Source organism: Folsomia candida, unplaced genomic scaffold (assembly GCF_002217175.1).
Source record: "Folsomia candida strain VU population unplaced genomic scaffold, ASM221717v1 Fcan01_Sc013, whole genome shotgun sequence".
NCBI lineage: Eukaryota > Metazoa > Arthropoda > Collembola > Entomobryomorpha > Isotomidae > Folsomia > Folsomia candida.
The window spans coordinates 2,720,031-2,740,645 of record NW_019091205.1 but is presented as its reverse complement, the minus strand read 5'-3'; positions in this window follow the sequence as shown (position 1 = coordinate 2,740,645).

The window sequence follows — 20,615 nt, the reverse complement described above, 5'->3', positions numbered from 1 at the left end:
GTGGCACAACTCGGGAGCACTAAATTTCACTTATATGTATTTCATTCGTAGCTTCAATTTCTGAAAAAAACTCATTATTCCCCGACCACACCCTCTGACGGCAAAGGGGGTTGTCTTAGTGGTCCCACAAGTTGATAGGATCCTCCTCGGGTCCTATGCGTAATGTCGAAAACCGGTTTCGATTATCTCGATCCGTTCTCCTATTATCCTGTCTTCGCATAAAGTAGCTGAAGCTACTTAATAAATGAACGAATATTTGAATGAATAAATGAACGAATATTTGAATGAATAAATGAATATTGGAATGAATAAATAAATATTTTAATAAATTAGTGAATATTTTAGTGAATGAATAAATATGTTAATGAATGAATGAATATTTGAATGAATGTTCCCTATTGTCAATGAATGAATATTTGAATGAATGTTGCCAATTGTCAATGAATATATATTGAATGAATGTTGCCTGCACTTCATGACAATGAATGAATAATTGAATGAATAATTTTTTGTTGAACACGTATGTAGCCCACATCACCTAATTAATCCAAGTCGGATTGGTTTTCTCATGACCCTACCAAGTCGAATCGCATAAAACCAGCGCTCCGACTACACTCTGGCTTGACCCCTAGATTATTCTTCGAAGACTATTTTTTCGATGTGTATGTATAAGCATCAAGCATAGTTACGAGACTAAAGATAATCCTAAAACAATTATACCTCCATTTTTCGCTAGTACTAACTGACTGTGTTTTTTTTGCATGCCTGTATCTCATCGCAGACGACTGTGGGCGTGGTTCCCGCCATGTCGAAACTTACCACGCTCTCCACCGACGCCATAAATGTGTACCGAATTCTTGGCTTCTTTGATGAGGAGCACCTTCCAAAATTAAAAACCTTCCGTCTCCTACATCAGATAGAGTTGTCCTATCTAAATTTGTGGACGCGGCACAGCGGAGTTGAATCTCTCACCGTGACCATTAATCGCATGGTTCGGGAGGAGGAGGATTTCGGTGAAAAACTGGTCGACGTATTTCCTGCCGTTAAGAAATTGGATTTTGTTCTGAGCCGCATGGATAATAATCCTGGTTCCATTCACCCATTAACCAGGATTATCGAACCGTTCCTAATGTGGAATTTGGAACGGGTCAATATTCACGCGAAAAATGTGACACAATCCTCCAGGTTAATTGAAGTCCTGAAAATTGTGCCTTTTCTGAAAGGTAAGAGTTCACAGTACATAGAACATTTTTCAAGCTACACCGGATTGTGTAGCGAGTTATGCATGAAATCGTATCTTTCGCTTAAATGGTCCCTTTGACGAAAAATGAGTAACAATAATCAAAACCGGAATTTCGATAGACAAAAAACATTCGATTGGTTTAAGATTTGTACAATTTGTAGGGCTGATTTTTGTGAGTTTTACTGTGCAAACGGTTTGGCACGACTCCGCCCCTCTGCCCGGTGGGAGGGAAGAAAGTCCCAAAAACCGGCAGCGGATGAAGCAAAAGGATATCGTTTTTTTTCAACAACCGGAATCGATCGTTTTTAAACCTCCAAAAATTAGATCCAAAAAAATTGCTCAAAAACATTGTAATTTTTGAAAATTTTTTGTGTTTTTGGCGTAAATTATCTCACCCTTTCTCCTCCTTGCGGCCCACCAAATATGTTTCTTCAAATGGGCCCTTCAGCGTAAATAAAAGTGCCATGTGACTCCTAATTTATGGCTTAATTTTTGTATAAAGGTTAATCCCAGTGTAGCTTAAAAACGTTCCATCACCTCTTAAAAATTATTCCCAATTTTAAAAATTGATTAGAAACAAAACTAATAAATGATTGCAGGAGCTAAAACTGCCTTGTTCTCGGACGTTTACGTGATGGAGGATGACTTTCCTCCTTACATCGAAAATCTCATCTTGCATAGTAGAGGATTTAAACGCGTAGACATCTTGGGGCGTGTGGTCAGTGAAATAATTTTCAAGTAAACTATAATGTTAATTCAGGAGCCAGAAATCATGGAACGAATTCGACCCATATTTGCAACCAGTGGTGCACCCATTCATTTAAAGGGAGGCGTGTTTTACAAGGACCTCGAAAAACTTAGTTACATTAGAATCATTCGACCAAGTTTCCGAAATCAAACCATGGAGATTCGATACCGGGTTATGCCTTGGCGGAACTATAGATTGGGGGCCGGCCAGGGGGACCGTCAGCCATTCTTTGACACATTTACATACAGTATAGGAGGGAAGTCTTTTCACCCTCATAATTTTTTCACTTAAAGCATTATATTTCTCGAGAAGCTTGAGAAAATGAACTGCAATTTTGCACAATTACTTACCATGATGCAAGGTTTTTGGAACCATACTTTAGATAACGGCGTGGCACAGGAAACGACAGGGTGGAATTATATACAAAATCCCGACTAGAGAAAAGTCTTTCCACCCAGACTAAAGTTTAATGCAACATTCATTTTAAATTGTGTTTGTTATGAAATAGTCAAATTATCATTTGCAATGTTCACCCAGGTCCTCTAGGAAGGCAATAACACCTCTAGGCATCAACACAAAAATTAAGATTGTGTATAAGGTGTCAAAATTCAAATTCAAATACAATTCAAATTTAACGACGTCGCCAGTCCACTCGGATTTGATGGTTTTTGCTAAGAAATTTTAGGCTTCATAATTGACAATAAATGTTCATTAACATTCCGTCCGGTGATTTTAGAGTACAATCCAACAATTAAATCTCGTTTGTTGTAAATCTAATTCTCAAAAACTTTGATCTATGCTTAAATTCACCATTCTGTTTGAAATAAAATTGTCACCACGCGGAAATTTCTCGCGTCACCATTGAATACGAACCTCTAATGTCGCAAAAGCAGTTGGGGTCCATGATTCCTTTAATTATCTCAAAATTTCCGATGCCCTTCTACGACATTCACGCCCATACGTTTCGGTTTCCACCCCCATGCTTAATGGTTTATTTACGGTACTTAGTTTTGTTTGTATCGCCTGGTCATCTCCTTATCCGAGTGACCCGATCTGAACCAAACAACTTGGTCTTGGTCTAGTCGCTCCATGTTGTACATTTCCAGTCTTGAATGTATTGATTTCGATACTTTTTAGCCAATTTCATAACCTTGGTCATATGGGCCTAGGAAATAAATGTTTTTTTCCGCACTGCTGGGTCTTTAAATCCAACTTATTCTACTCAATTCTTTACAGTTCGCACAGAAATTTGAAGGTCGTAGTCTTCCTTCGTTTCCAGTTGATTTTTAGTGCTGCAACCGAGGCTGTAGCTGAATTGAGAAGAGGATGGCGTGATCGATCCTTGGGGCCGTAATGCTTGGCGGTCCATAAGTTAGAAATTTCGCCGCCGTACCAATTTTTTTGTACTTTTGGACTATTCTGCCAACTATGTACTTCTTCACGAGTAGTTTATCATAAACTGTTTGGTATCGAAACCCCTCCTCACGAAATTTTACGACGTCTTGCCCAAGATCTGTGACAAGGCGATTTCCCCTCATTATGAGCTAATATTGATAACAATCAATAATTTGAACATTATACAAACGTTATTTTTCAAAGAATCATACACTCAAAATAAAAATTTGTCGAATCAACACCGCCGGTGTCAATATATGACTTAACCGCCTTGGTTACAATGTTGAATCCGAGTTATGATGATTTTGATACCGGTAGTTTTATAATGGTAGTTTTATAATGTTATGACCGGACGGAGAAAATTCATTACTACTCGGAATTACAATTGTAACCAAGGCGGTTAAGTCATATATTCACACCGTTTTGTTTGGAGTGTATATCCCCTACTGGGTGGAGAATAATTTTCAAGAATGTTTTTAAGAATTACACAATAACAACGAAAATGTCAAAAGGTGGAAAGACTTTTTTCCAGTCGGAATTTTGTATATAATTTCACCCTGTCGTTGCCTGTGCCACGCCGTTATCCAAAGTATGGTTCCGAAAACCTAGCATCATGATAAGTAATTGTACAAAATTACAGTTCATTTCCTCAAGCTTCTCGATAAATATAAGGCTTTAAGTGAAAAAATTATGAGGGTGGAAAGACTTCCCGGCTATACTGTAGATACATACCTGGATTAATTTTAATGTTGCCTGATTAAAATGAATGATAACCAGTTTTATTTTAACATTTGACAGATTAAAAAAAATATTACAAGCTTAATTAAATCTGGATTGTCATGCGATATTTAAGACACTTTCAATGTTTTCCTGTATTAAAATCGTTTCTGCTCTAATAAGTAATTCGAATAAATGTTTAACTCGTAAAAAGTTTTTAAAAATATGTGTGCGTATTTAATTAATTCCATCCCAACTGGTGACGTGGTATATTCAGCAATATACAAAATACAAATGTAACTATGTTTCGCAAAATACTTTGCAAGAGATGCACATAGTTTACATTAATTAATTATGCATGACATTTTATGATTGAAAAGAAATAATGCATCGAAACACGGAACACTTAAAATTCATGCAAACCCATGAGTTTAAAATTCATGGAACCAAAATTCATAACTCATTCATCAAAGTGTTATGCTGAGCGATGAGAAAACCAAGCAACACACAAGGGGCCGTACATTAAGAATGTGATAGATCTTTGGGAAATTTTTACCCCTAACTCCGCACTGTGGCATATACGCCCCATTTTATAATTAACTTTGGAAGTATAGGATGCTTCTTGACCCCTACCCCCACTCAAATCGATCACATGCTTTCTACACAGTCCCAACTTTAGCCAACACAACAACAGCTTAAGATCGAACAGGTGGCAATCAAACAAAACGTTCCTAAATTGCAAAATGCGCATATTACAAAAGGGCAAAGTTTGTAAAATGTGTAATTTTCAGCTCTAAAACTAATGCATAAATACTTTTTTCACTGAAAAGTGTCTTTTAGAAATGTGTATATTTTGATGCTAACTTGTACGTAATGTGTAATCATGTAAAACCGCGTGCCATTTATTTACGGACCTACAAATATACTTGGATTAATTTAAGTTCTTTCTGGTTATATGGAATGAATTGATAACCAATTTAAGTTTTATTTTTATAATAGGTAGTTTTTTTGCAAGTATACTTGCAAAGAAATCTATTTGTTCTATTCTATTCTATAAATAAATTCTATAAATCTATTTGTAATCTATTCTAAAATTTTTTCAGCTGTAATAAAAAAGATAAATTAATTCTGAATTGTAATATCTGTGTTTAGCTTGAGTTTATTGGTTTTCTTTATTTAAATCGAAGAAATAATCGTACAAATAAACATTCGGATCTTCACAAATTGGTCAAAATCGAAACAAATTCATATTTACATATCTAATTAAATAGTCAAGAGTCTCACACACATGAGCCACAGACTGGTCATGCCGCATGACCAGTCCATAGGTCTAATTTTAGTAAGGCAATGTCATAAATAGAACACTTAACTGTGTAATATGTTCAATACAAATTAGATTTTAAAGGTATGTTCCTACATATGCGTTACACTCAGCGGCAGAGGTCAACGCCGACGGTTTACGCGGCGGCGGCGGCGTGAAAATTTATATTGGTCGGCGGCGGCGGCGCGCCGCGGCGCGGTGATCAAATATCTTCGGCGGCGCCTACATAAATTACTAAACGTATATATGCTAAATAGGAAGGATCTGAAACACGCTAAATTAACATTGCTAATAATCTAAAATTTGCAATATTTCTTGGAGAATGTATCTTTTCATTAACTGTTCCTTCATGCACTTTAGACAAGTTTTAGAGAAAAATTGAACATGTTATATTTGACGGTCAAATTTTGACCATTTTAGGTTGTCATTATAACTGTGTAAAAGATAACGGCTTTTTCATTTCACGCAGTTGGTTGTAACATTTCTTACATAATTATCTAATGCATCCCTATTTTGGGTGCTAAAACCAGGTAATAAGTCTTTGTCCCTATTTCTTGCCTGGAACGTCAAGTAGTCAACTTGAATTTGATGGCATCGTAAATGTGATCTGGTAAATTTCAATTCGAAAATTTTTAAAATACTGATTTTCAAAATTAAACAAAAATAATGTTTAAACAAACGTTAAAATTTTAAAAACGTTTAAAAAATATTAAAAAGTACACTAAATTAAAAAATTCATCAGATTGAAATGTAAATCGGCGGCTGAATATTGCCGCCGGCGCGCCGACCAGATTTTCCCGGCGGCGGCGGCGCGTCAAAACGGTCCGGTGTCTGGCGGCGCGGCGGCGTATAATCGCCGGCGTTGACCTCTGCTCAGCGGTGAGAACAGTTGCCAATGGAAAATATTTGATTTTAATGGTTTCAGAAATTTATGGACCTTTTCCTGATCCTCACTCTGAATTCTATTCTTAACTTTTTATTCGACCCAAAATTCCGGTGTAACAATAAGGAAAATGTGACCCAGCGTGCAAAGCACACGTTATAATTTTTTAACAATGGGAAAGATAACTTTCCTTGATAATCGGAATTTTGAAGGATAATAAATCAATAATAAGAATATTCAGTACTTAAGCTTTCGATTAGAATAAAGATGCGAGCAAGCAGAAAAGCAGAGGAATAAACCACACAATATTTGGATACACACTTTAGAAAAGGACGCCGGCTATTGCAATCCTCCTTGCATAAATATTTCTGTCATTCCCTAACCCCCGACTTGCAAAGTTACACGGTTCCATATCTCCAAAGTTTTAGAAAACTTCCTCATTGAAATAATATTTTCATAGTGTTTAGTTATTGTAGGAATGAGAAATAACGGTATAGTGCAAAAATTTGGTGACCCCGGTCTCCATCGAAGGAAACATTTCCCGGTATAGCCCCAGACGTACTCCTTTGTACTACGCGACCACCATATCAATGCACCCGTCAAATCTCACTCATACTTTTCTTCCCCACATTATCTACTCCAGCATCAAATAAGAAAGGATTCTCATAACAATGAAAATGAAAATTTAATATTTATTCCATAGCGTAGAATCAATAAGTAAGTAAAAGCACGAAGTCATTTTCAATAACTTCAAAAGTTGAACAAGTATTCTTCATCAGGTAAATCTACATCATACCTGATTCAGCAAGCTTTTAAATTTTCCCCGTTTCATATTTTTTTTATTGAAAATGTTGGGCTACATAATTTGACATTGCTGTTAATTCTAGGTACGGACGACGCACTCGCAATTTTCGACAGCATAGAATAACTTACGTGGCAAAAATCCACACAGCATGAACTTGCAGTCAACTTCCTCGCAACGAGAAAAGAGATCTCCAAATTTTAGTAAATCTAGATTTTTTCTCTTAAACATTAAAGGCTTCTTTACTACTGATATTTACGAGATATATAAATCTTCTACGTTATAAAACTACGTTTAATTCCAGACTCGAAGAGTGTACATGTCTCAGCGGACATCGCCATGTCGAAAGTTGTACAGAATCCATTGGTCAGTTGCACTCACAATTACGAAGTTGGTACAATTTCGAATTGCACGCACGCTTAATCTAACAATTTCTTCTAATTTTCCACCAGATTCTCGACGTCATCTTCAGCAAACTCGTATTCTCCGATTTGCAGACGTCTCGCTTCGTCTGCCGTGAGTGGGACGACATGGGGGCGACGCTACTAGGAAAGCGGGCTTATCTCAAGGTCAACGCGCTTTTTTCCTAAAACGCCCCAAAGTTTGATGAGGTGCCCCTCGTCAACGACAAACTAATACGACACCTCCTGATCTCCGACAAGTTCGGCCCGTTCATTCGGGCAGAGAAGAAAAGGACCGAAGTTATCATTAAAGGTCTCACCGAACTAACCAAAGTGTCCGAATTAACCCGCGAAATTAAATTTGTCCCCGCCCGGAAGGAATTCGTTCCCATTTTCTTAAAAGGAATTCGGGACTTGGGGTCCACCAAAGTCCAACACGTTGACATGCTCAGCGCCTGGAAATTCGATAGCGTCTACGAAATGCCAGCCAAGGCGTATCAAAAACTCCCTCTGCAACCTAACCTGACCTCTCTCAGGTTCAAGGTGGAGTCAGACTTTCGATACGCTACAACGTGTCAGGAATTTCAACCCCTGCTCCAAATCTGGATCGATGCTGCCCCCAATTTGACCATATTGAATGTCGCGGGGTCCCTTTATCCAAACTTAGAGGGGTGTAAAAGTCTCAAAGTTCTCAAATTTAAGTGCATAACTCGGCTTTCGTATGCTCCTACACACGTTTTTCTGAGTAAGATGCTGGCACAGGTTAAGGATTCCTGGAGTTGAATATATGGGAGTGGACGCAGCATGTATATAAGGTTTTAATCTAACAATGGAATCTTTTTTAAGCTACACCGGGATTTTTAGTGAGTTATGTCAAAAAATCGGGCCAAAAATTAGGAATCATATGACACTTATCTTTCCGTTCAATGGCACAGTTGAAAACCAATATTGAGGGGGGGCGCAACTTTCACGTACCGCCCCTGGTTTTCGCTCCGTATGGGAAAAACCTACAGTGCAGACTCCATTTAGCCCGAGTCAAGGACAGTGTCCCCGACTCGATAAGTCAGAGCCCGCTTCTGATTTTTTTCCGAATTGACAGAAATAATATTACCAACTTCCTTGTTGTGCATGGATGGTTAAAAGTTTGTTAGATAGTTTCTATTATTGGTACCAAATGTTTGAATTATTTACGAATCTTGATCCTTGACCACCATGACCACTGGTCTTCTTTAACATCCTGAAGTTGTAAGCTGTATGTGCCATTCAGAAGTGGTTTCCAGCCTCCATATCAAATTTAAGCTCGATATGACGTATGGGTCACCCTCCAGGGTCACTCTGGTTGCACTTAATTCAATTTTAACTTGATATTCTTTAATTGGAACAAGGCATTAAGTATCATTGTGTCGGATTTCATCTTTTTAAAGCAATTTCTAAAAATCGGTATGAGTCACTCCATAGGGTCACTCAAGGTGAAAACTTTTCTAATCTGAAGTCATATTCTTGCATTATGTGCCATTAGCAACCCCTGTACCAAATTTCAGCTTTCTCCGATAATTTTGAAATTTTGGTGCATAATACCCCACCCACTCCGATGACCCCCACCGGTCAACCACTTGCCCGATTTCGCCCATATGATAAAAATTTCAAGTCAATCGGTTCAACCGTTTTGGTTTTATCGTGTCGGCCAGACGAAAGGACATGACGGTTCCATAAGCCCTGACTTGGGCTAAAAACGAGATGAAATTACAAAAAATTAACCTTGCCGTCAATATTTTTCTTCAAAGAGACCATTCAACGGAAAGACAAGTGTCATACAATTCCTAATTTTTGCCTTGATTTTTTGACATAGCTCGCTAACAAATCCCAGCGTAGCTTGAAAAAAGGTTCCGTTGTAAGCATTTTACAATTTGCGAGATATTTACGAGAATTATGAGTAAGTTGGCTAGAGACTCTCCATTCGCATTAGACTTTTAAAGAAATTGAGATTTCTGAGAAACTACGCCACTGCCAGTCTCCAAGTTCTCTGTCTACATGATTTGAAGGAATTTGAGACTGGCAATGCCGTAGTTTCTCAAAAATCTCAATTTCTGTAAAAGTTCTACTCGGAGAGTAGCTAATGTCCTTGATCAGTCCTATTTTTATATTCATCAGATCCAACCTGTTGAGGAGCTTCCTGTCATGTCCACACTTACCACGCTCTCCATCCCGGCCGCAGATGGGTATAGAATTCTCGGCTTCTTTGACGAAGACCACTTTCCAAAGTTAAGGGCCCTCTCTGTGCACTACGGAGATGAGGGGCCGTCCCATTTAAATCGGTGGAGGCGGCACAGGGGAGTTCAATCTGTCACGTTGACCACGGATCTCTTCGGTTCAAGGGAGGAATTCGAGAGAAAGATGATTGATTTATTTCCTGCCGTTAAGGAATTCAATTTGCATATGACGCGCATGCATGGTATTTACCTTCCCGACGTCAACCACGTTATAGAACCGTTCAAAATGTGGGATTTGGAACGGGTCAGCATTCTCGTGGATGGGGTGAGCCAATCCTTCGTGTTTATTGATGTCCTGAAAGCCATGTCTGGCTTGAAAGGTAAGATTTAAGCAAGGGGAAAGGCGATAATGCTAATATGCAGGATTTAGTCTCCTTCTCATGCATCGCTACTAGTGGTTACAGTCGACTGCAATTGGATTTGGTATGCGTGAAATTCGTTTTTAGCATAAAAAATTCCAAAATCTCAAACAAATTGTTCCTGCGTTTAGTTCAAATTGTAGGATGAGGCACCAAATCCAGTTGCAGAGTGCCCCATAAATAGCCATATGTATAAGAAGGAGACTAACACCTGCATATCTCGCCATGATCACCCTCCGTGTTGTGTAAATTTAAATTATACTATTCTGATGATCCAAGTTCAACTCAGCCCATAAATACTTACTTATTTAATTGGCTACAATATGAATAAATGGTCATAATTATTTCAGGAGTTAAAATTGTCCGGTTCACGGACACCTTCGTCTACGAGGATGAATTTTCTCTCCACATTGAAAATCTCATTTTGCTCAGTGGAGGATTTAGGAGAGTAGAAATCTGGGGGAGTGTGGTAAGCTGAGCTGAAAAATGTTTGCTTTACATAAATTTGTTAAATCGTTACTTTTCTAATAATTCAGGAACCGGAAATCGTGGCCCGATTACTTCCCATCTTTGAAACGAGTGGCGCACCCATTCATTTTAAAGCAGTGTGTGCAAAAAGGCAGCCTTTTTGCTTTTTCTGCATGCCTTTTTGCCTTTTTGCCTTTTTCAATGCCCTTTTGCCTTTTTGCGTGCCTTTTTGCCTTTTTGCCTTTTTGATGCCTTTTTGCTCGATTTTTGACGATTGAACCCGATTTATTGTCGTTTATAACGTATTAAAGAAATTGCAGAATCTGCAATATGTTTTTAAAATTGTATTGGAGGGTTCTGACTTTCATCAATACTTCAAATTAGTTGAATACTTTTCCCCAGATATCTTCAGCGTTGTTTCTACATCGCCATCAGTTTAATTAATCAATTTTTGACACTAGAGCTCATATTTGCTAAAAGTATTAAAAACGCAATGAATAACTTTCACTTTAATTGTATCACTGGACTCTCGTCTCATCTCGCCCCAAATTAGCAAAAGGGCAAAACGGCAATAAGGCACAGATTTTTGTGGGGCAAAAAGGCAAAGAGGCAGGCAAAAAGGCACTGCCTGCCTTTTTGCTCAGCACACACTGTTTTAAAGGCGGTGTGATTCAGGTATTGATTACAGAGAGTGATTCAGCCTAAAAAAGTCTCAAAAGCCCACACAAACTCAGATATAGTCCCTGAACGAAGTTTTCCTAGAGGCATACTGTAAAAATAAAATAAAAATAAAATCTGGCCCAGCACGACCAAAAAGTTCCCACGTGCTTCTAAATAAATCACGTAAATTATTGTGAAGAAACATGTTTTCAAATATTTGAATTCACGCTAAATGTTTTTCTATTGGTATTGAATTGCCCCTTCACCAAAATTACTTAAATTTCATTACAAGATCTATCCAATATAAGTGCTTCTTCAAACAAGTCATAAGATACATACATATAAAGTTTCTTATCTACATTTTTGCTAAACTTGTTTATACTCAGGGAGACCATTGTCTGTGCATTAAAATCTACATTTTCTCTCGTAAAAGTTTTTATATTTATTTACCAAAAAACATATTCATGTTCCAAATTCACTCCTTTTAATTCCAGACTATAAAAAGTACGCGATGTCTCCGCTGACAACGATATGTCGAAAGTTGTTTGAAATCCGTTGGTCAGTTTTGCACACATAATTGCGTTCAGTTGGTCCAATTTCTATTGTCCCACCCGCTTAATACTAGAATTCCCCCTTCCAATACTGGTCGATGGAAAATTTTTGATTGCTAATGGTTTCAAAGTCTCCCCTTAAGGAGACCACGAATGTACATATTTCTGAACCTTTTCCTGATCCTTACTCAGAATTCTATTCTTAACTTTATACTTGAGTCCAAATTCCTGCTTGACAATATATAAAATGTGACGGATCATGCAAAACACGCATTATCATTATTTTAACAAAAAAAAGATACATAGTCTTACCTGACAAATGGAATTTTCCAAGATAATAAATAATACGATTATGATGAAGTATTCAGAAGAAAATCGAAGATGCCGACAGAGAGCAAAATTTAGTCACAAACCAAGAGTGGGTACACAATTCTAGATCAGAGTGTGCAAGGGCAAAAAGGCATGCCGTGCCTAAAATGCCTTTTTGCCTATTAGGCACGTGAATTTTGGCCATGCCCGATTGCCCGAAATGCCTTTTTGCCTTTTTGGTAAAATCGGGGCAATTTTTGAAAAATATTCAATAGCAATAAACAAGGTCCCAAAAAAGGGGAAATCTTAGTGAGGTAGTGCAATCCTAATTAATAAATAAAATTAGATTGCCGAATTTTTGCATCACCGCTCTCGGTACCATTTTTTACTGGAAGCATTAATCGTTTAAATAGAAAAGTTGTACTCTCAGAAGGTCCCATGATTTTGCCTGAATAGAATATCCTAATTAATGTATTGAATTGAAATTATAGATTTGTATCTTTTTTAAACAAATACGTAGTTCATAATTGTTTAGCCATTATATTTTACATATCAATCTCATTTAATTTAACTAACTGCTCGTTCACTACACAGTAAAAATGCCTCTTTCTCCATTTACTCAATAAAATTAAGAATTCATGCGTATGCAAAGAAAAATTTATACTGTATCCAGTAAAAATGGTACCGAGAGCGGTGATGCAAAAATTCTGCAATCTAATTTTATTTATTAATTAGGATTGCACTACCTCACTAAGATTTCCCCTTTTTTGGGACCTTGTTTATTTATAACTTTTAATTGGAATTTGGAATGTCAATGGGATGATTAAATTGCACCACCCCCTTTCAATACTTGCATCCGGGATAATTTTCTTAAATGCTTCGTTTTCAAAATTTAATTATCTCGTTATTTATTAACCGATTCAAGTTATTTTGGTCTTAAAATGTCTGCCTAGATTACTGAACACCAAATGATCTAATCTGGACGTGGAACACTCACAACAACCCCATCATGCATTTTACCAAGAGTATTACAGAATCAAATATTAGTTGTTCTGTTTACAGTTTTGAATATTTATTTTGTTTTAAGGGGGAATTGGATGACGCCATTCCTTACACCCCTCTCTTTCATTATAGCTCTCTGATGAGAACTATAATTCTTATTTGTGCGAGAAAATTCAAGAAAAATGGGACATTTTAGAGGTGGGTCATCATATTCATCAAGAAGTCATCAAGAAATTTTTAACGAATATTCGTTTGATAAACCGGTGGAGAGTAGCTTGGTTGATAAACAGATGAGCACGAGAAACTCAGGATATTTTGAGTTTCGCGGTGGAAGGGTCCACTTTTTGTAGGGGTGTGGGGCATTGTGTTACATGAGCAGTTTAACATTGTGTAAGAGGCCCCTTAAATTTATTAGTTCTATGTCGTTGTCAATGGCATTGATTCGTAGCACGTCTATGAATTTTATGGTCTTTGAATTGGAATAACTAAATCAATTCTGAACGGATTTTGATATATTTATACTTAAAATTTTCGGGATAAAATGTTCTACAATTCGTGGGGTTCAAACTGTTGATAAAGGTTTCTAGTAATTAGCAATAATTACAAATGTGTTTCTAAGGCCACATTTTTGCCCATATTTCCGGTCAAAATCACATAATCGCTTAGTCGGATCAGATCCCATTTGTAAATTATGTAACAATAATCGGTGCAAAATTTCATCAAAATCGGTTAAGAAATGACTGAGATATCGCAGATGGTCACTTTTTTGGGGTGGGTCAAATGCATACTTAGTAATTTTTTCGTTGTTAGGTATTTGCCTCACTAAGAAAAAAGTTATAAATTTTTGAAATTTTGTATACAAATTGTTCTTCGATGTTTCAGAGAATTCCAAGACTTTGTCTCATTTTCCCCCTGTGAGGAATTTTTTGGGGTAAAATCAAATTTTCGGGGTAAGATGAGATTTCTAGTTTCCGGCTATCCTAGGTAGCACTACTACCTAGCTCTCCTAGGTAGCACTACTACCTAGCTCTCCTAGGTTTCACTACTACCTAGCTCTCCTAGGTAGCACTACTACCTAGCCCTCCTAGGTAGCGCTACTACCTAGCTCTCCTAGGTAGCACTACTACCTAGCTCTCCTAGGTAGCACTACTACCTAGCCCTCCTAGGTAGTACTACTACCTAGCTGTCCTAGGTAGCACTGGTAGGTAAAAATTCCGCCTACCTAGTTTACTTAACCTAACCTGCTCGCTTCGCTCGCTAAAATACGACCAATACCCCAATACGGGCATAATTATTACTTTTTTGCTATTGAATATTTTTCAAAAATTTCTTCAGATTCCTGTTCAGGATACTTTAGTTAGTCTAGAAAGTCATTTTCATGAAAATCTAAGACAAAAAAAATAATTTTTATGCAAAATTTCAAAAATTTCTAGAAATTTCAGTTTTTGAGACCGCCGCGAAAAAAATATATTTTTATGCTCAGGGGACCTTAGGGTATTCACACCAAAAATTTCAGCCATATCCGAGCTAGGCCGCTATACTGCAATTTTTCCTCCCATTTTTAGATAGATCAAAACGATCTTTCAGTTCGGATGGATATATTTTTACAGTATTTTTACGATTTTTTAACAATTTTGAAGGACAATTTTGCATATATTTTTTTTGACGTGTTTAAAACAAATAACGGAATTTTGAATTTAGCATATTTGCTCGAATTATGAAATGTAAATTTTGGACTGGAGATTTGGAAATTTTAAGAATGGGGGAATATTTTCAGGGTGGTTTAGAACCAATTTACAGACCTGATAGCATCCGGGAGGATAATCCAATTTACAGACCAGATGACGAAAATTCACAAAAAAAGTTTCACAGGAAAATCACACAGTTTACGCAAGGTTTTGTGAAGAGAGATTTGGGAAGTTTCCCTATCGGAAGCAAAATGACAAGCTCTAAGGGGCGGTGGTCAAGCTGCTTAGTCGTCGCAGTCGTAGCAAATTTGGTAGGTGATATTTTTTGCGAAGAATTTTGAAAATTTTAAAATCCATTTTGAGTGGGAGGAGCGAAAGAAAGTACTCGACGGTCCACCAATGTTATGTATATATGATTATACATAAATAAGTGGTACACAGTGAGAGGAGAGAGAGGAGAGTATTTATTGGAAGAGAGTTAAAGATGGAGTGATGTACAGATTCATAACTAATTACATATACATACATATCTACGTAGGCATACATATACCTAACAAGCCTTAGGTGAATAATACAATTAAACACGGGTTTCAGGATTTTTGATAATGCTCCGTTTCATTTAAACGGAGCATTATCAGAAACCCTGAAATACTTGTTTAATTATTCATCTAATTATCGTGGTTTCGTCAAAATCCGAGCGAAACCGATGGCGTCATCGCGTTGCGAGTGCAGTAAAATGCATTTTTGTTCAATATTCAGCTTTCTAATAATTTAGGTACCGGAAATTGTGGAACGAATACGAACCATCTTTGAAGCTAGTGGCTCGCCCATTAATTTTACAGGAGGTGTGCTCGTTAACTACATTGGAGCGACCGAAGCCATTAGAGCGCGTATCTGGACACAAGATATGTCGGATGAGGAATTTGCCGATTGGTATGCAGGATTCATGGACCTTGGGCGCGAGAGAGCGCCGCCAAATAATATTTTACATTAATTAATTCGTTATCATAATTACAGTATGTAAATTATTTAAAAAAAATTGACTTTGATTTATTTAGTAGTTTATCTACTTGAATATTCTACAGTAATTAGTCTGGTATTTTGAACATGTGTATGAGTAGGGGAAGCCACTAAACGTTTTTGTACGTTTAAGTTTTTAGGGTAGTTGAGGAAAAGTTGAGACACAATTCAAATTCAAACCCCGCATACAAGTGCACGTTAAACTCTAACGATATAGTGCAAACATATACTACACATGCTATAAGGGGGTCTAGAAAATCGAGGATTTTTGCGTTACGTAATTTATGAAAGGTCCCATGGCAAACGTTCAACTCCATGCGTTTTTTTAGAAAATACAGGTTTTACTTCATCTAAAAACCGATAATTTTAGGCTTCTAAAATTAGGAGGTTAGAATTTTGATTTCTCTCTTGCGTGGTTCCATGCAACCATGGCAACATAATTTTGAGTACTTATGTACATCATGTATACAATATACATAGGTATGTACGAGATACTACATATTAATATCGAGAAACATATTTATGATCGGCTAAAATATATTTAGAATTCGGTGTTGCAGACGGAAAGTCATATCAAAACCAGACAGGTGTTTCACCCCATGATAACTTCTGGTCACTTAAGGTGACCATTTTCAACCGTATATAAATATGAACCTTTTCTGGATTGATACTCAGAAATAAATCTATTTTCAGCTTAATGTAAATACACTCGAGTACGAATTCCTGCTGGACAATAAATAAAATGTGATGGCCCGTGCAAAAGACACGTGACCATTTTTTAACAACGAGAAAGATAATCTTATCTAAGAAGCGGAATTTTTCATGATAATAAATAATACGATTATGATGAATTATTCTAGAAAATTCAAAAGGGCAATATTTTGTCATAAACTGCAGAATGCTTGGGCGTCCCATTAAAAAGGGACGTACGCTAACTTGTCCAGTCCTCCATAAATATTTCAGTCGTTGCCTAACCCTCATCGTGTGAAGACACTGGTTTTAAAAAAAAGATCTTAAAAATTTAAAAAATTGCCTATATTGATGTTCATACTTTACTCGAGTTTTAATTAGCTCGGTCAACAAGAGAAGATCAATCGTTGATAATTAAAGGTACGTACGCTTTGTCTCAAATGTAAGAGATGAAAATTGAAAATGCTCTTATTTTGTGACGTGTGTGTCCTCAGCTCTCTTACTTTTGAGACAGTCCAATTTGACTAATTTTGGGAAAATGTTAAAATCTCAGGTAGTTGTAGCCTAATTTGAATGAAACTTTGTGGAGACAAGTAGCCCTAAATTAAATATAATATAACAAAATATCACGACCTACGAGTAACATATCACAGAATAAGAGCATTTCCAATTTCTATCTCTTACATTTGAGACAGAGTATACATAAAATGTGACATTTTAAGCTTTATTCATAAGTATTTAGTATTTATTACTTAATACGAATTGATACATTTTCGTGTCTTAATCTATCAGAAATTTCAAGATTAAACGTTTGATCTATATTAAAAACTAGTTGGGTTACTTAATTAAAAATTAAATTCAGGTGAGCCTGGAAAATTTTAAATTTCAATTCCTAAGCAATAAAATTGTATAATTTTTTAAGAATAAGAATTTGAGACGAGCAAAAAACTCACGTATTTCAATGCAAACCAAAAAATTGATATTTCATGCTTATTTTATGTTAAAATCGACGAAAGTTCAAAACACACTTTAATAGTTTTAATTGAAGTAAATAAATATTTAATTAACCTAATTAATTAACAAATACATATTTTACAGTTTCATGTAAGATTTCAGGCATGCATTTTTTGTTGCGAATGGCGTGTTAATTTCATATTTTATGTGCACTACTCTCCATTCTAGGTACAGACGTCCCACTAACTCAACAAAATGCCTATTGAGCCGGATTTTAATGATAAAAATCAACACAATATGAAGTTAATGTCAACTTTTTTACAAGAAGATATGATTTCTCCAAATTTGGGTAAGTGCAGCATTCCATATTTTTTTGGTTGTAAAAAGTTCACTTTTCTTTATTTCGAGAGACTCTCATTTTTCATATTTACTCCGTTTAATTCTAGACTCGCAAAATGTACGTGTCCGCACTAACAACATCATGTCCCAAGTTTTCAGGAATCCGTTGGTAAGTTAGCTTTTTTTGTGGTACTGATTTTTGATAACATTTCTCTCGGATGGACACGATGCTGATTTTATAATTTCACCTCAGTTTTCAGTTACAATTTTCATATTTCCTTACAAACGAGGAATATTTACTTTTCCAACAAGTTTCCGAGTTTTACAGTTTTTGACCAGAATCACCTAAATGCAACGTTTTTAAATTGATGGATGTATCTATGTATTTAGTGTTTAGGGAAAACTGCAAACTTCGAGGCGAAAAGAATGAAAAAATGAACTTTGTACCATTAAATTTTTCACAAAATACCAAGGAAATACTCTCAAGTAATTACTTTAAAGAGATGCTGATACCAGGGTAATTTAAGCAGACGTAGTACACATATCTACATATTTCGTCCTTGACGGAAGTAAAATATTACACAAATTTGCCTACTTAGTCTATGCACGTATAAGAGGTCAATTTACAATTGAAATGATCTTGTCCCAATCTCTACCTGATTAGGCGACCCGTTTAATTGAATAATTCTGAATTTTGCGACAGATTCTCGACGCCATCTTCGCCAACCTCACCCTCCCCGATCTGAAGACGTCTCGTCTCGTCTGCCACGACTGGAATGACGTGGCCTCTACTTTACTAGGAAAACGGGCTCATTTCCACGTCAACGAACTTTTGACCTGCATGGCGTCCAAGTATCGCGGCGTGCCCCCCGTCAACGACAAACTGATGCGACGCCTCGTTATCTCCGACAGGTTCGATCGGTCCATCCGCTCAAACAAGAAGAAAATCGAAGTTATCACAAAATCTTTCACCCAAGTGTCCAAATTCACTCGCGAAATTAAATTTATCGCCGCCCGGAATGAATTTGTCCCCGCTTTCCTGGAAGGAATGAGGTCTTTGGGGTCCACAAAAATTCAACGCGTTGAGATCCTCAGCTCTTGGCAACGCCGTAGTTCGTACACAATTCCAGATCAGACGTGTCAAAAACTCCCCAATCAACCGAACTTGACATCCCTAAGGTTCAAGATTGCTTCAGATTTTCGATTTTACCTTGCCACCGGGCAGCCCGAGTTTCAATCCGTGATCCAAATTTGGCTCGATGCTGCCCCCAATTTGACCACGCTGGACGTCGCGGCGTCCCTCTATCCAAATTTGGAGGGGTGTAAAAGTCTCAAAGTGCTGAAATTTGAATGCATAACGCCCTTTCTGCAGTGGCCTCCTAATCTCAATAGGGGCAATCTGGCCAACATGCTGGAAAGTGTGAAGGATTCCTTAATTGAGTTGGAATTGAATATACAGGATTCAACGCGGCAGGTAAAAATATGATATAACCATTTTAAAATTTGGGAAATATTTATGAGGGTTGTCACGCCAGATACCTGAAATTATTGATCACCCGAGTTGAATCGGTTTGACATTTTTTTCTGACTCGAATTTGCCGATAAAAAATATCTAACCAAAAAAATTGGATATTTTTCTAGAAGAAAAATATCCGATCCGAATCTTACTTTTTCAATTAAAAAATTCTATCCGATCCAAATAAAAATTTCGGGAGTTAACAAATATCTACAGTCAATGGAAAAAGTATTGGCAACCCCCACGCCAGCTAAATAAAATTGGCTATAACCATGGAATGCATCATACAATTGGCATGAAAATGTGTACCCATTTAGCAAATATAATGTAGTTTTCGATAATAATCATGATTTATTACTTAAAATTAGATAAACACAGTTTTTAAATAATTTGTTGGAAAATTTGCAAAATTTACCCGCAAAAAGTATTGGCAACCCTTAACTTAAAAAATCATAAATCAAAGAAACGCCAATTTTATTATGACAAAATGCTTCTAGTATTACGTAGCACCTCCCCTCGACGCAATACGAGCAAAAATACGTCGTGGAATTGATTCAACAAGTTTCTTTATAATGCTTTTCTATATGGCTGCCCACACTTCCTTCGAACTTTTGACAAGCTCGTTTTTCGAAGAGTGGTTTCCCACCAGTCCCTCTTTTTTCAACCCGGACAATCAGAATCACATCGGGAGACTGTGCAATCAACGAAAGAAGCTTAACCTTTTCGATCTCCAAAACCTTGCATCGTTAAATTGGCTACATGTTTGGGGTCACTGAATTTTCGGAATATAAAATTCCTTCGTAGGTCAGATTTTTATCAAATAATTTCAAATTATCGTTTAGAATGATTATTTGGACCTCATTGGTCATGATTCCATCGATAATGACCAGCTACCTACGCCACGACCTAGTATAATTACGGATCATAGTAATATTTTAGTTGTTAAGGAAAATTTCAAAAACTTCACGTCTGACGTCCAAGCCGCTCTCGATCACTATCAGCACACTCTACAGATTCTGGCAGCAACTGCAGAAAAGAATAATGAAGGCTTGACAGCGAGATGGGCAGAACATGTCACCTATCAAAACCGGATGTCGATCATCACCAATCAGATCCTGCAGTCAATGAACAAAATGGCTGAAATTATACAATATCAGGACATCCTCACCCATTGCCGGTCTCACCTCATCCCATTATCCGCCATTGGTCCAGATGAATTGAAATCGGATGTGGAGAAACTCTTACCCGACCTGCAGAAAAATGACTTCACCCTTGCGAT